This window comes from Nylanderia fulva, unplaced genomic scaffold (genome assembly GCF_048542155.1).
Source record: "Nylanderia fulva isolate GAGA-0341 unplaced genomic scaffold, ASM4854215v1 Scaffold6, whole genome shotgun sequence".
NCBI lineage: Eukaryota > Metazoa > Arthropoda > Insecta > Hymenoptera > Formicidae > Nylanderia > Nylanderia fulva.
The window spans coordinates 6,074,982-6,091,243 of record NW_028190698.1 but is presented as its reverse complement, the minus strand read 5'-3'; the positions used below and the strand labels follow the sequence as shown (position 1 = coordinate 6,091,243).

At 32.9% G+C, this 16,262-nt stretch overlaps 1 protein-coding gene across 11 annotated transcripts in view; it reads left to right on the top strand.

Annotated features, from left to right (window-relative positions):
• The window catches only part of CASK (peripheral plasma membrane protein CASK), a 178,476-nt gene that overhangs the window by 39,681 nt on the left and 122,533 nt on the right, over positions 1–16,262 (top strand). The window lies entirely within an intron of this gene.

The following is a 16,262-nucleotide window of genomic DNA, read 5'->3' as shown; positions in this document are numbered from 1 at the left end:
TAAAGTACATATTGATAATAATTTCTCAATTTACTCACATACATAAATGAATTCAATTAAGAAAATTAGAGATCATTTAATTAATTGACGACCAATTATTTGAGTTGTATAAAGTGGTTTTTTAACAATGATAATTGATAAAACTCAATGTTGCGAAGAAAATTATATAAAATAAAATGATTTGTAAATTGTGATTGATATTCTTCATAAATTTTATATATACACAAAATTATTTCTTGTGTGACAAAGAACTATTAAGGGAAATAAAATTTACTTGCATTGAAGAAATAATTAAAAATTTTTCTATTTATATATATAGTTATATATATAAATATATATACATCGATATTATTAGAAATAACTTTTAACAATTACATTTAAAATGATTTCGAATAATTTTGTTTAAATAATTGAGAAACTAATTTTTTAATTTACTGTCATTTACATATATGCAGTGATAATTTTCAAAAATTAAAAATTAAAAATTATTACCGCATGTATATATATACTATATATGACAGTAAAATGAGAAATTAATTCCTTAATTTTTTAAACAAAATAATTGAAAAGTAATTAAATGTAATTGTTATAAAAGTTACTTTTAATAATATTGATGTATGTATATAATTATATAAAATATATACATATGTATATATATATATATATATATATATATATATATAACTATGATGAAATGAAAAAAATAAAATTATTTTTCATACATTACAATAACAAGACAAATTCTCTGATGTTAACAACACGGAATTGGTTGTAACAGAAATAGCTTTTGTGAAATCCGTAAGAAAATTGATATTTGCATTGAATGATTTGTGTGGCGTCTCTTTTGCGAAACTATTTCAATCTATATATTCTGAAAATCGTTCAATCGTGCCGTTGCATCACTGTTGGTCCTTACAGCAACGATCACTAGCAAATTTATCGCGGTGTTTGACATTACCGTAGGATATACCGTAAATGGGGCGCGGAAATGTAGGTCGATCGTTAAAATTCTCAGTTAAAAATCCCGTAGCTGCAACGCGGCAGAGGGAGCAGGGGGAAAAGTTATAGCAGGAGAAAGATAAATGTAGAGAAGAGAGACAAGAGAGATAGATGGAGAACACGGGACAAGCGATTTAATCGGACCATGGCACATTCTGACGAGCTATCTCGTTACTAGGCGCCTTATTAATCCGTTCTTCATCCTTGAAGCGCGATACTCGTTATTTATTCGTATCTCCTTCCTTCGTCGTCGTCCGTGTTTCTGTCTGGTCCTATTTTAGATCGTCGTCTCTCGAGAAATTGAGAACTTGGTTATACTTTTTACGAGATATTTGGCACTTCGCTCCGGATACAGCCAAAATCGATGTGGCGTCCTACTTTGATTAGCGAAATAAGTGGAACGGGCAAAAATAAAAGAGTGTCTGGCACGAGATACATTTAATTTGATAGAGTTGTTGCTTTTGTTTCTTTCATAGAAAACATATATCTCTAAATACTAAAAACAATATTTTATTTTTAATATTTTGTTTGTTTTCACTGTACTTGAACTTTAAACCTTTATTTGCATTAATTATTATTTATTTTAGGTTTTCCGATAAGATTATTATTGTATATTTGTCTAAAGTATATGTTCAGTATATACTATAAATTTCTCATTTAATATGACGCGTTACATATTATAAAAAATAAACAATAAACAATTCTTTTTCGTATGTAAGAAAATTGAATATTGAAAATACAGTATGCATTTTTACGGTATAATTTGCTATAATTACCATACATATATTGTTTACTATATTTAATGAAATTGTTATTACTTAGTATGTTCTCATTTTCCTTGCATCTCTCATTCTCCGAATGTTTTGTGAATATTTTTTTATGAAGAATATAAAATTTAGCCATCATAATAAAGACACGCGCATATAATTTTTATAAACTTTGAAAAATATAATCGCGTTGTTCGATATATATATTATTTATATATGAGTCATCTATTCTCATAATTACTACTTAAGGATAAAGATTACAACCGTTATCATTATGAGCTATTATATTTTGTAAATGTTCTCGTAAAAACGTTATACATATATACTGATAGAGATAAATTAATTAAATAAAATACTCACTTTTACTATATTTTCGCAATTAAATCCAAAATTGAAAGTAATAGAAGTCTTTAAATTGTATTGTACAGCTGAGAAAAAATAAACGAATTTAATTTATAAGAAAATAGAACTTGTTGCTTCGTTGATAGGAAATAATATTGTGGCGAGAAGATCGATCGATGCATAGCTATCACAGAATGCTTGTCTTACATTAAAATGCATGATAAAAAAGAGAGAGAGAGAGAGAAACAGAGATAGAGAGAAAAAGAAAGAGAGAGAGTTCTTGATCCATCGACTACATGGTCACAGCAACCATCCAAGGAAAAGATTAACGCATGCGCTTAATGTTTTGGGAAAACGAGAAAATCGATGAAGTGCACTCAAGGTTTATATTTCATAAAACTACATACACGCATATATATTACAACATTAATTACTTCTACACAATTGATACTAAATTAACTGTCTGTAAATTGTACTTAATAATAAAAAATTTTCTTATAAAAAAATATACGATTTTGCTGCAAATTCATGTATATGTATGCAAAACATTACAGAATAATACCATAATTTAAATTAATTTTTAAAACAAAGTTTCCCCAATTAATCATCATGAAATAGTCATATTCTGCTAATATTTTCTAAGCATACCGCGAAGTGATTATTAAAAAGTGTTATAATTTTATTTATTTTAATAAACGCAAATTTAATTATATTAAAAATTAATATTTTAATAATATTTATCTATAAAATTTATCAAACTATATTTCATTTATAACGCTTTGTCTTCAAAATTCTTATTATCTTGATTGTTCTGAAAAATAATATTTTATTATACTAATAATATAAATATTTCGAGAACTTATATACATAAAGCGTTATATGTTTCTCAGATATTAAAGCATATGTACAGGAAGAAGGAATAGGTATAAATTGAGACATTGTGCAAGGGAGAAGTGTTAACTTAATATTTATTCTATAAAAATACATGCTACCAAATACCTAAAATGAAAGAGACGCAAAAGATAATTCTATAAGTATCATTCGTAAAAGGGTAATCTCTGTTTCTAAATACAATCTTTCCCAATTAAACATTTACAATTGGATAACTAGCGATCACCTCGCACTTCAACTCGACAAACAATCTGTATACGTTAGGTCAAGTCGTGAAGTAGAAAGAGTCGCTATAAGAGCGCTAGTGAGTTTCCAGAGCACCGAGGAGACTTCTTAAGGGATCTGTTCGAAGGGTCGAACGAGCGTCGCAAGCCGGAAGAAAGTATCCGGCGGGCTTGAAACTGGATCACGATTGATTGGCGCCGTATCGTCCGGTGGCGTACGCAACCCCGTCCGGTGGTGGCAGCTACCGACGCTGATGGTACTGCGAAACGCGCGTCGGTCGGTCCGTCGATGCGGGGGCGACATGGCGCGGTGCTGGCGAGTCGTGGTGGAGGGCGAAAAGGAAGGATCTGACGTACGGGGCGGGTGGCCTCCCTCCCGAGGGGTCGCGGAGGGGTCGCTGAAGCCAGAGGGGGTGGGAGCCAGGGCAGGAGAGCTAGTATGCCGCAGAACGTAGATCGCGAGCGACGCGTTCCGCACCCCTTTGTCCAAATATACATACACATACACAAACATACAGGTTCCTCGTCAACGACCCGCCGCAGGTCGATCGTGCTGCGCAGCACGTGGAGGGTGGTCGCCGGATATGATATCGCTCGCGGTTGACGCGATCTCAGGACGTGCGACGACGTGCTTCACCTTCGAGGTGCCGCGGATCGCGCGCGAAGGGTAGGAGAGTCGCGGAGAAGATGCTCCGGCCGCGCGTGATCTGTAAACAGCAGTAGTAGTGTCAGTCGGTAGTCAGCCCGTATGCATAATAACGGCGTCCTCCACTGCTCCCGCGGTATGTCGCGCTGCGCCGTCACCGGCTGTCAAAACGCGACGTTTTCAGTGTGCTAGCCTTGTGATACACCTCGGCCTTTCCCGTTCTGGTGTCGTGCCGAAAGTGTCACGAATCGATCGTATGTTTTTTAATGTGCGTTACATCATTCTTTCACCTTTGTCAACGACTCTGAAAATATATGGTATAGCTGCGTTATAGATTGAAGCCTGACATCGGCCTACGCGCGCCTGCTAATTTTCCTCATTCACGATTATACTGCTGACTTCGCACGTCAGGGATCCCGCTTTTATGGATCGCTCGAGTTACTCGCTAATTGAATGATCACCAACCGGTTAACTCGCGTCAGCCGGCACATGGTTGCTTAGCAGCGCCGCGACATTTTCTATGTAACCAAATTTAGCCTGACTTCGGGATAGACGCACCTAGCTTTGTATTTGTGACCACTTGTGGTCCGTCATGTGTGATTTAAGTGAAATTTAATTGGATATATTCTCTCGTGAAACTGTTTCAAAAGTCAGTTCGCAGTTCGCTCACGCGTAAAATGCATTATATACAAAATAGTATGTTAGAAACTGATATAATGACGAGCTTATTTTTATATTCTTTTTTTTTTATTTGAGATTACTATTTCGTAATTATCATATTATGGTTGTCTATAATTTTATTTGTTTAATTTAATAAACATAAATTTTTTGTTATTTTATTGTCTAATTATACTTTAGTATCATATGATTATATTTTTCACATAACTTGAAAGATTTATTTTTTGATCAGGGATTTTATCAGGATTTTTTTTTGCTTCAATATTATTATTAACTTATTTTATTTATAGGTTCGTGAAAGTATTGATTGTAGCATATACATATATGTATGAATGAATAATAACTACACACATATATATATATATATATATATATATATATATATATACTTAGAACTTTATCTTTGTTTAATCATTATTTATTAATGAATTATATTTGATATAAATAATAATACATATATATAATATATAATTAACGATATTTTCTCCAAGTTTTATCAAATATATACATAATTGATAATTTATATGTACAGTTATTTCTTTCATTTATTGCAGAAATTTTTTTGGTTCCGCAAGTTTTTGTAAAAAACAAACCTCGAAGCAAAAACAAAAAATAGATTGAAATATGCGAAACACATTGACTAGTATTGATCTTTTTGACATTTCATCATGTGTCATTCGTTCAAAGCTTTATAAAAATCCACACGTGGTATTCCCCAACGAATACACTTGGACAGGTACGAAACATATTTCTCTGCCGTCGGCAAACTGCTTCGACCAGTAGAAATGAAGTTATCTGTCTGTGTCGCCGGTAGAAGCAATCTTGCCGACGTTTCGTTAGTTGCCGTAGCCGCGGTCGTTGATAAATTTGATCGCGCCAGAGGTCTTCAGTGAATGAAAACCAATAATTCTCTGCAGTTATCTCGAATAGCCTAACCATATTTGCCATTCACTTTACCATGTTGATTTCCTTCGATTTTCATCTTTACAATTGCACTTGGCTTCGTTATAATCGATTTCTTCTACTAAGTAACTTCTAGTAACGGTTCGTTTTTATCGTATATCTTATGCCCCGGGTTACACCCGAAGTGTCATCGACACCAGTTAGGCGAGAGATTTTTGCAGCTCGGTTTGGCGAAGCCCGAGTTGGCACGGTTGAACGCGAATGTACAAAACACAAAATATATATATATATACAATATATATACATATATATATATACATATACATATATATATGCACCGCGTGCTTGTCGAAATTGTCGCAACTAAAATTTATCTTCTTCGATACAAGCTAGACACTGTTATCGTATTCCTATTGTTAACACAGCCACATCAAAAATCAAAGAGCGATAAAATATATGTCTCTGATATACTTTTAAAAAATATTGCAGTTTAACTTAGCAAAAATAAAGTATACAGAAATATAGTATACAGAATGTGATATACACAGAATATTATTTCAGTCATCTATATTTTAAGATATTGCAGCCAACTTTTTTCTAAAACAAATTAAATAGAACGTTATCATTTATCATAATATTAACTTTGACAATTAAGAGTCTTATTACGTTATATTTTTAATATAAAATTTAATTAAAATTTACAAATATATGTCTTACATTAGTTATATACTTGCGATGCTTTTAATTTATGTACACATAGAAAATGTGTATTTCTCAATTTCTAATAATTAAATGATTTAAAATCTGTATTAACGTGCATTTATAGTATCAAACCTTACTATATTATATTTATTTTGCTCTTTTATTTTTTTATTAGATATTTATTACTTTAGCTGCTACAGATATATACAAATTAATAGCGCACAAAAATAAATAGCTTGTATTATATTATAAATTATTATGACAAGTTATCACAATACATAGCTTAAATTACATTTTCTATGCATTTTATTAACTTTTCCTCTTAGTCTCTCTTTTTATAAGAGATTCTTTTAACCTATAAAGAGTCGTTTCTTGGATTGTAATATCTAAAACTTTGTGATTGCTCGGAAATGCCGATTACTTGCAACCAAAGTTTGCTATGTGGTTAGCCAACTGTATAATGTGCAGCATCTTTGACCTACCGAGTTCTGTTCTCTATCGTCGAGAGTCCTGTTCGCTTGATTGATAGAGTCAGGAACTTCCAACACTCGTTGACCCGAGTTTTATATTTTTAAAACTTGGTTGCATTTTTTATCTAACTGTTGTTTCCTACTGTATCATATCTTCTCGGCAAAATAAATGGCATATTAGACATATTACGTAAATGAATCAAATGTACAATTATATATAATGATTAATATACACTCAAAACTAAATTTATTAACAAAGAATTATATATATATTTTTTGTTTCTTAAGATTGAAAATTTATTTTTTGCTTTATCTGTTTTTTACGTATAATATATAATATATTGCAATGCTAGCATACATTACATTTGATATATTTTAAAGAATTATTAATTTATTTCTTTCGTGATTTGTCTCATAGCAAATTTAAAACTTCTATTACTTTTGTCTACATAAAATAATATATATATATATATATAAGAAGAGTATTAACTCTACAGAAAACATATTCTGGCAGAAAAACTTTGTCAGAGAAAAACTTGGATAAAGATAATCAATGAAAAATAGAACAGTAATAAATGTAAAAGAAATGCATCAGACTAAATAGAACCATAGCAAATAAAATAACGTAATAAAATAATATAATTTAATGAAATAAAAATATAGAATGAAAATGATGAATAAAATATAATTTTCTTTCGTTAAATTATATTATCTTAAAAAAGTGAAAAATGCAAAGAATCTTACACAATTGCAATGTTCCTGCGTATTAGCTCATTGATTGAATTTTGTGCAAGATGGCGATGGGAATGCGAACCGATGACTAATGGCAGATTTTTGAGAATGAAAAAGAGAAGCGCGAATTTAAATTAGAGTGAATCGAAATCGTTGAAGCGGGTAAAGCAAATAGTGCAAATCTTTTCTTAAGCGGCTTTCTATCTCTCTTCTTTTGGTGACCTTTATATTATATTCGTCCCTGGATTTCGCTCAGTGATTTTAGTCCCTTGATTCTCCTGTATCTTTCATAAGCTCTTCTTCGCTCCATTAAATTTACGCACTTTCTTTATCGCACAATAGAGAATAGAAAAGATTTTAGGACGCTCGTTTATATAGCTAAAACTTCCTGGTTCGACCTTGGAAAGTGTTCTTGTTACCTACTTACGCGATACGTTGCTGTTTCAGTTTAATCTACTGGATAGAAACTATGTTCGAAATGTCATATGTTTTAAAATTTTTGTGATCTGCTACTACGTACATGAATGTTACTGCATGTCTACATATAATTGTATGGGGGAAAGTTTTCGGATACAATTATGTCTATACACATACATACACATATATATATATATATATAATTTGCACTTTAAATATTTATTCTAAAATACAAATATACACGTGCACTTATGATGTACATGCAAATATTCATTATGTCGATTAGCTACTTACTTTGATATTATTGTCATGAGTTGCTAATAGTAGCAATTATATCATCTATAATTATTATCGCATTATCGCGTAATGAATTATACCAATTCAATAATAATGACAGTCTGCGTGACTGTTTAATCAATTAAATGATATTAAAGTTGATAGCGCTTAAAGTAATAGTAAGCTTTGAATATATGCATTGATCTAAAAATCTGTAACACCATGTACGTATAATATATAATATATTGCAATGCTAGTATACATTACATTTAATATTTAGAAAAAACCTGTCTCACATACTTGATTTGAAATTTTATTAAAAAATTATAAAATTTATCTTGATAAAATTGTGTGACTTTGTCCCTGTGCATTTCCGAAATAAAAATAGAATATCTTGCTGTTAAATAGAAACTGAAATCTTGCGAGATTAACCTGTGATCACTCATATTTTAATTAACATGACATCAGTCATATTTTACATTCGAATATGTTAATAGACAAATGTAAGATACGACGTACAAATTTGAAAAGAGGGATTTCTTTTCCGAGGAGTAAGTCACAAGTATATTCATATGTCGATTGGTGAATCAATATGTGACTAACGTCGCGCGCACGGAAATGGGATGGGAAGGATATGTGGCGAAACGAAGATCTGGCAGTTGACGGAGGACGATATTGCATATTGTGTCGAAATTGGATTCGTATGTAAATGCATGCAAATCCTGTAGTTTCTGGGGATGTTCATTTTTTCAGATTAATCTTATGCCTGACGAGACATCTCATGTCCACTTTCATCGATTAGTACGACTGAACGCCTAAAAGGATCGCGCGGCACGATTCTGGGTAAAAGGTGATATCAAATTGTTGAAGCATTGTTTGCGATCAAACGATTAAATGCGGTGGAAATGATAAAATTGGTTTAATCGACCGTGAGGAAAAGCTTAAATAATGTTACACATTTGTGTGCGCGCGTGTATGTTCTTTTTCGGTGCATATTTCAACTGCGTCCTCGTCACAATCAATTAGTAAGCTGATGGTGTTTGTAAGTAAGAAGAATGATGTTGCTTAGCTAGGAAATTACCAGTCTAAATACGTAATGTGAAGCACTCCATTTGTTTCGGCGTTAAACACTAATTGAATCAGGTTAAGTAAGGTTCAATTAAGTACGACAGCTTTAACTGTAAATTGCATAATACGAGACAATTTTGCCATTTTAAATCTTATATTGACTATTTGCGCGTATTTCTCCATATGTAAGTTTCGAGATTAATTTATATATGGAACTTAGTGATCTCAAACCAAGAGATACAGTTCCGAATAATTAATTTTTCGTGCTTTAGCTCTGTTGGGTCTGTTGGATTTAAAAAACATCATATTTATATTATATTGACTATGTTTTTTATTCAACATGAATGAGTGTAATTATTACACGTCTTTTGTGTAATAACAAAAAAAATGCAAATATTTGAGAGAACAAAACATGTGTATATGTGTGTGTAGAGCTTTTTTCGCAATATTCCAAAATTGTTTCATATATTAGAAAACTATTTTTTTATTGTGCATACCGATAAGTAGTTATATTATTATGTATATGTATATACATTTGCCAGACTATTGTCGATATTTTATAAATACTCTATTTTTGACCATTATTTATTTATCGTTTGCGCTAAAATACAACTTACGATGCAATTTAATTTTATGGTATGTGCTGCATATTCTAGAAAATATTCTGCATGGTAAGATTTGCGATGCTAATCTCTCACACGAGATATAATATAAACAACGTTTTCTATTTTCCACAAAGTATATAGATTCGTATAAAACTTGTACGTCACGTACAAGACCTAACTTCCTACTTTGTGAGAAAGATCAGTAATTCACATCGTCAATGGTAATACGGATACGTACGCAGTAAGACTTTGCACGTACAAAGAACAACTCGTAAAGAAAAGGTAAATGCTTTTGAGACACTGCCAATTTCCTAAAAAGCTACATTCGGAAACTCTTGAAAGTCTTGACCGACATGAAGAAAAGGGCGAGAAAGCGGAGTGAGAAGAGAGAGAGAGAGAGACATTGCGAAATGAAAATTTAAGAAAATGGAAGCACAAAAGTACATGCAAATGCATATAGGAAGAGTAGCGAAATGCGCAACGATAAAATTTTTTGAATGAACAGGGAGAAGGAAAATGTACCTCGATATCGACGTTTAGTGCATATTAATCTTTTTAAAAGGTATTTCGATATGGAATATTTAATTTGAATAATAAGCAGAAAACATGAATAATTTAAAAAAAAACAATAAAATTGAATTCTGAAATTAATTACGTTTAAAAATACAGAGATTAATTTTAAAATATTTTACAAAGAGAAAAGATTTCCATTTTTTTCTGCTAATATTTAAACTTTTTTCTAAAGAGAAATAAACACGATCTGCTCCCGTTGTAAAACTGTTGTAAAATGATGTTGATATTGTGCAGGACTTTATTTTAACTTGAATTTTAACCATGTTTTACTTTAATATGTAAATTTGTAAGCGCATTCTATCTTGAAGGTATTACGCAAATATCTGTATATGGCACAAGTTTTGAGCATCATGGTTGAGAGGACACATAACATACTTTATCACGCTACTTCGTATTCAAGACGAACATGTCTCCTTTTATCACCCTAAATAACTCACTGTTCTATATCGATCCTCGATCAATCCCTAGGCACAATGCTTCCTCACGTTCTGGATTTAACTAAGTAAAATTCCTTGAATTTGCGCAGCTTTCCGTACTTTAATCGCTACTCATTTCACGTTACATCTCAAATTAAAGCCAAGTCGTCAGCAAGATCCAAGAAAATTTCTTGGTAGATGTCTAGTGATTTGCCCGGGCGATAATCCAGCGAGTCTTATGAGATTATTAAAATTGGCCGGAAATTTCCTCAACGTTTCGCTTTATAGCCACCGCTTTTATTCTTTTTACTCCGTTTGTAAAAATAAAATATTGAAGGTAAAATACTTTGTCGAATGGCCACTTTTTATGAAACTGTGGAAAACTTTAATTTTTGACTAATAATTAAGTTATATGTCTTGCTCTTTAATGTTGTATAAATTTTACTCTTTTTACATAGTGAAAATTATATTAATTAAAGCTTCAAACAAGTATATTTTAACGTTCTACGTGCATTTATTTTAATCTCGAGATTAGAGTAAATGCAATAATAGAAGTATATTTATGTGTACATTCTAAATACTATAATTACAACTCATAATTCCTATATAAACAATGATTTATGCTTGCGCATGTCTACGCGGTTGTTATTATTAGTTCTCTTTAATAAGCTTTGGTATGCGTCGAGTTCTCTCTGTTTCTAATTACCGTTCCACACAATACGAATTATCATTTAATTATACATGCTACCTAAGTCACAGAATACGCGATTTTTTTCTAATTTTTAATACTTTTTAATATATCTCCTTTTTTAAAAATTGCCGTTTATTGCATAATATAATATGACTAGTATAATATAATGCGTAACAGTTATTTGTTCAATTATTTATTGGCTGACGACATGGTTGTTTTAACGTTAATATTTTAGTTGCGTTTCACGAGTATAACATTTTTAACTGATTGATAAATGTACATACTAATTTCCTATAATCTGCTTTTAAAATTCATGTTGCGTATAGTATAAGTTATAACATTTTGTTGTTTCTCGTAATATTCAAGTGTAGTTAGACATGTAATTTCAAGCGATCTCGAAATTTCAACATATTTTAAATAGTCACCTCGTTGTATCTTGGTGTTGGGTTCTGCTTTCACGCAGAAATAATTTACGAACTTCACACTTTGTCAGCGTCACTTTGTCCTTTATGTGGCTTTAACGGATTGCAGCCGCACACAGGTCTTTATTACGAGTACTATCCGTGCGATTCCTGGGATCTCCTTGTTTGCATAAAACCCTTGTTGTACCGTAAGTACATGCAGAAGACATTAGAAATCCGCATGTGGCAATTCGGTGTTCATGCCGCATGCTAGTTAACGCTAAGCCAAGAGTCATGATATTCGAAGTGAGCAAGCCGGTGGGAGATTGAGTCACTAACCCCGCGTGCACGCTCCAGTTCTGACTCGTTATAATCTTACACATACACGTACAGTAAGAAATTAACGCTAATTACCAAAGTCACTTGTAGTAAATAACATTTAACGCGGAGCTAACTTCGAACGATCGCGCGACTGACAAAACGGGTTCTTGGGAAGCATTCGAGATTCATTAATATATAATCACGTTTATAATTGAATTGTCTTTTCGTCAGAAGATCGAAACATTAGACTTCGCATCGAGTATCGAGTAATTACGATGGATGAGGAAGCAATATTCATCCCTCCTTTCTCGTCTCCCCTAGCGTCTTATTTCCACGCGGGTGAAGAATAAATATTAGTTTCGTCGCGAGACTAGTGAACGTGCTTCGAAAGTTTGGGAACGCGTGTGCGTGAGATCGATCGCTCGCCATCGCGGTCCGAGTCGAATCGTCACTATGTGAACTATGTGAACGCGGTCGTTGCGCGCTCCCGGCGATGACGCGTCACGCGTGAAGCGCTGCACCGCTATGCCGCCGCGTTCGCGCGCCACGTCGCCGCCCGTCCGATCGCCGCGCGTGATGCTGACGAAGGTGACGACGACGATGTAGCCGCACGCAGGACGACGAAAACGTGCCACGCGCGCAACGTGCCGGCTACGCGGCGGCTGCTGGGTGTGGAAGGTCGCGCGTTTAATGCGATGTGAAGTCCGTCATGAACCACCCCGCGACCCGGGACCCGCTTGGCTCCAGGTCGCCGGGATGCTGCTATCACACGTGGAATCCGCAATACTGTACGCCGTGCAGGATCTGTCAGAGACCGGTCCTGAGTCTGCAGCCGTGCGTGCTGCGACGCCCGGCGCTGCTCTCGTATCCGTCCGTCCGCGAGCCGGAACACCGGAGTCAGGAGTTTCATCAGGAATGCCGTCACCAGGATCATTATCAGGAGCATCATCGGGAGCGCGTGTACGAGCGTCCTCGGCGGCAGAGATCGTTCGAGGCTCCGTCGCCGCGCCGTCGCGACGTTGACATCCCTGACGGCCGACCGGCCTCGAATCCCTATTATCACACTCACCCGCCGCCTGGCTCGTCGACCGGTTATTCCCTGAACAAGTCCGCGAGCATCGTACGCCTAGGCTCGCCCGGTGGATCGCTCGGTCAACGCTCTCCGGGGGCTCGCGTCCCGAAACCGCCCGGCCTCGAGCAGACCCATCGATGGATCGGCGAGGAGACCAAAAGATCCTTACCCCTGCACGTCTACAAGTATTATCTCGCGCATACGAAGGAATACCGCCGGCAAAATGTACAGGTAATTATCGTTTGCCAGCTCGATGACCGTCCGATGACCGTGCGGCGAGATTCATTAACCCGCGAGCCTATCTCTCTTTCGGTTTCTATTTTCTTATTTATGGAAATATTCTAAAAGCATTTTTATTTCCTCTCTTTCTCTATCTCTTGTGCAATGTATGTGATGTAATCGCATTTGTGCAGTCAAAGATGCAAATATTAATTGGATGTTACATTTTTTCATGTAAATCCTGGGGACATCTTCTGTGTAGCGTATTGATCTATTTCTCCCACAATGCTCGTAAAATTCGTAAAATTTGGTTGGTTAATCAAACTCGATTTACGGACGCGTGGTCATTAATTCTCTTTTATTTTCTGGCAGTCGCCAGAACATTTTTTATGCGCTTTATATTGTGTGATATTCAATAAAAATAATAACAATTCCATCTCTTTGTCGCATATGTCCTACATGAGAGGCAAAGTGAATTATTCCCCAAATGTGTCTCGCACATATCTCTTGTTTCCAAATGTTCATAATTTTTTCCTCAATAAGGATAAGCGCATATGATACTTTATACCATACACAATGATTCAGAATCTGATATACTGTACACAATTTTATAATTATATGCAATATAATTATGCAATTTTGCTAATAACATTTTATTTTTCTTCTTATTTTGTTTACATTAAAAAGTCACAAATATGCTTTCATTGATTATTAAAATATTAATTTTACACAATATTTCTAGTTGATGAAACTTTTCATCCTTAAACAGTTACAACAATTTATGCAATAAATTATATAAGTCTGGTTACATTAACACGATAAAAACTGTCATCATTTAAATAATGTTAGAACTTATCTTCAGTTTATGAGACTACTCCTTTTTTATTTTTTACTAGAGTGTCCTTGGAAAAATATCAAAGTAATTATCTTATATCTAAAGTTTAAATATTGGATACGTCGAGAAGAGACAAACTAATTAATCACCATTATCTCAGTTGCACGCTCGAGTTTTCGCGACTTAATGTCCAAATGGCCAAATGTTAGCATTATTAGTGGATTCTGTAAAAAAGTAATTCTATGAAAATTTTTAGACAAAATGTTTTCTTTCGATAATCAAAATTATATTTAAAAGTATATTACCTTCGAAATTATCAGAACATTCTATTTACTATTGTATTTAGTGAAACATTTTATATCACAGATGTATAAACGGGAAAAAATTGACGTTAATTTTCTGTATCATTTTATCAGAATGAGTAGAATTTTGTAATGAACAATAATGTGTTGTAAAATGCGTTTGAAGATTTTAAATTTTAGCATTATAACTTGTTTGCTATAATCACTTTCAATTTAATTCGAAATAAACCATAAAATTTGTCATTAAAAGAATATATTGCTGATGGAATAAAAATGCAATCAAATTATGATAACGAGATATCTGAGAAATTGGAACAAAATGTATCCAACTATGCTAAAACCTTTGCATAATATTCAACTTAATTGAAATATAGGACGCGATAAATATGCTCTAATCATGATTACGATGATTTAAGTTGCGAGCTTATTTACGCATTATAACACTTGTATGAAATAAATCCACTTTATTTGTGATATAAAAGTTTTAAAAAGAAAATACATTGTAATAAACAAAAAAAATTGTGATAAAAATCAAATTTTGGCTGGTTATTCATACAAAGATATTCGCAAATAATAATTTTTGTTCACTCGCATCTAATGTACGTGAGCTTATAATTATTTTATTTTTGCTAGAAAATGTGCTTTGTGCATTCATGTTTTTATCAAATCTATATTTTCCTAATTCTATTTGTCGTTGCGTGTCCTGATCATAAAATTATCGTAGCGTTGTCGCTGCGTAATATTTATACAGACAAGTATTCTTGAGCTTTCTAGTGCCATTGAATATATGTATATGCGAGTATTGCGCCTGAACGCATCTCAAAGAGAAAAAGCCTGTGCTCAAACGGACCGACATTTTTCGTTTGCGTACTTCGTTATAAAATACAAAGTGCATAACTCGTCCTCGAAAGTCTTATAACGTCTTTTTTATTTATCATGTTCTGTTATTTATTATTAGGGAATTCTATGTGAAATAACATAATAAAAAGTACAATTAAATAGTCAAAGAATAAATCTTCAGTTTTCTCTAACATATATTCAAACAATTGAATTAGATTTCATTAATTATTATATGAGTAAATTTAAATAGATTTCTTGTTTAATTATTGGATATAAGAATTATATTGTTACAATGAGAAATCTTATATATACATATATATATATATATATAAAATAAATAGGTCATACACGCCATATATATCTATGTCTGTGTGTAATAATTTATATAAATTAAAACACAAGGGTCGGTTTAGGAACATAACAAAAGGGCGAATGTCCACGTGCGTTCGCTTTTCGTAAGTTCCACATCGTGCAATATTAAGTTGCGTTGAGACCACATTGAAGTTTATCACATTACGTATATTTGGAAGGTGCGTATATATACATATATATATTATTAGAGTTATATATATATATATATATATATATATATATATATATAACTCTAATAACATATATTGTTACTTTGAAATTATATGAATTATAACGATTCATGTTACATTTAAATAAATTGTCACATTATAGGGTGAAAAAAAACTACGTCAAATATTAAATAATTAAGATATTAAATATTTGAATTATAACAGAAATCAGCAATTGTTACTTAAATTATCAATTTTTATTAATGATTTATCTCAATTTTTCACGTTTTATGTAAAAACAAATTTTTTTTAGATAGCTTATGTACAAATTTTTTCCTTTTTAAGTTTTAT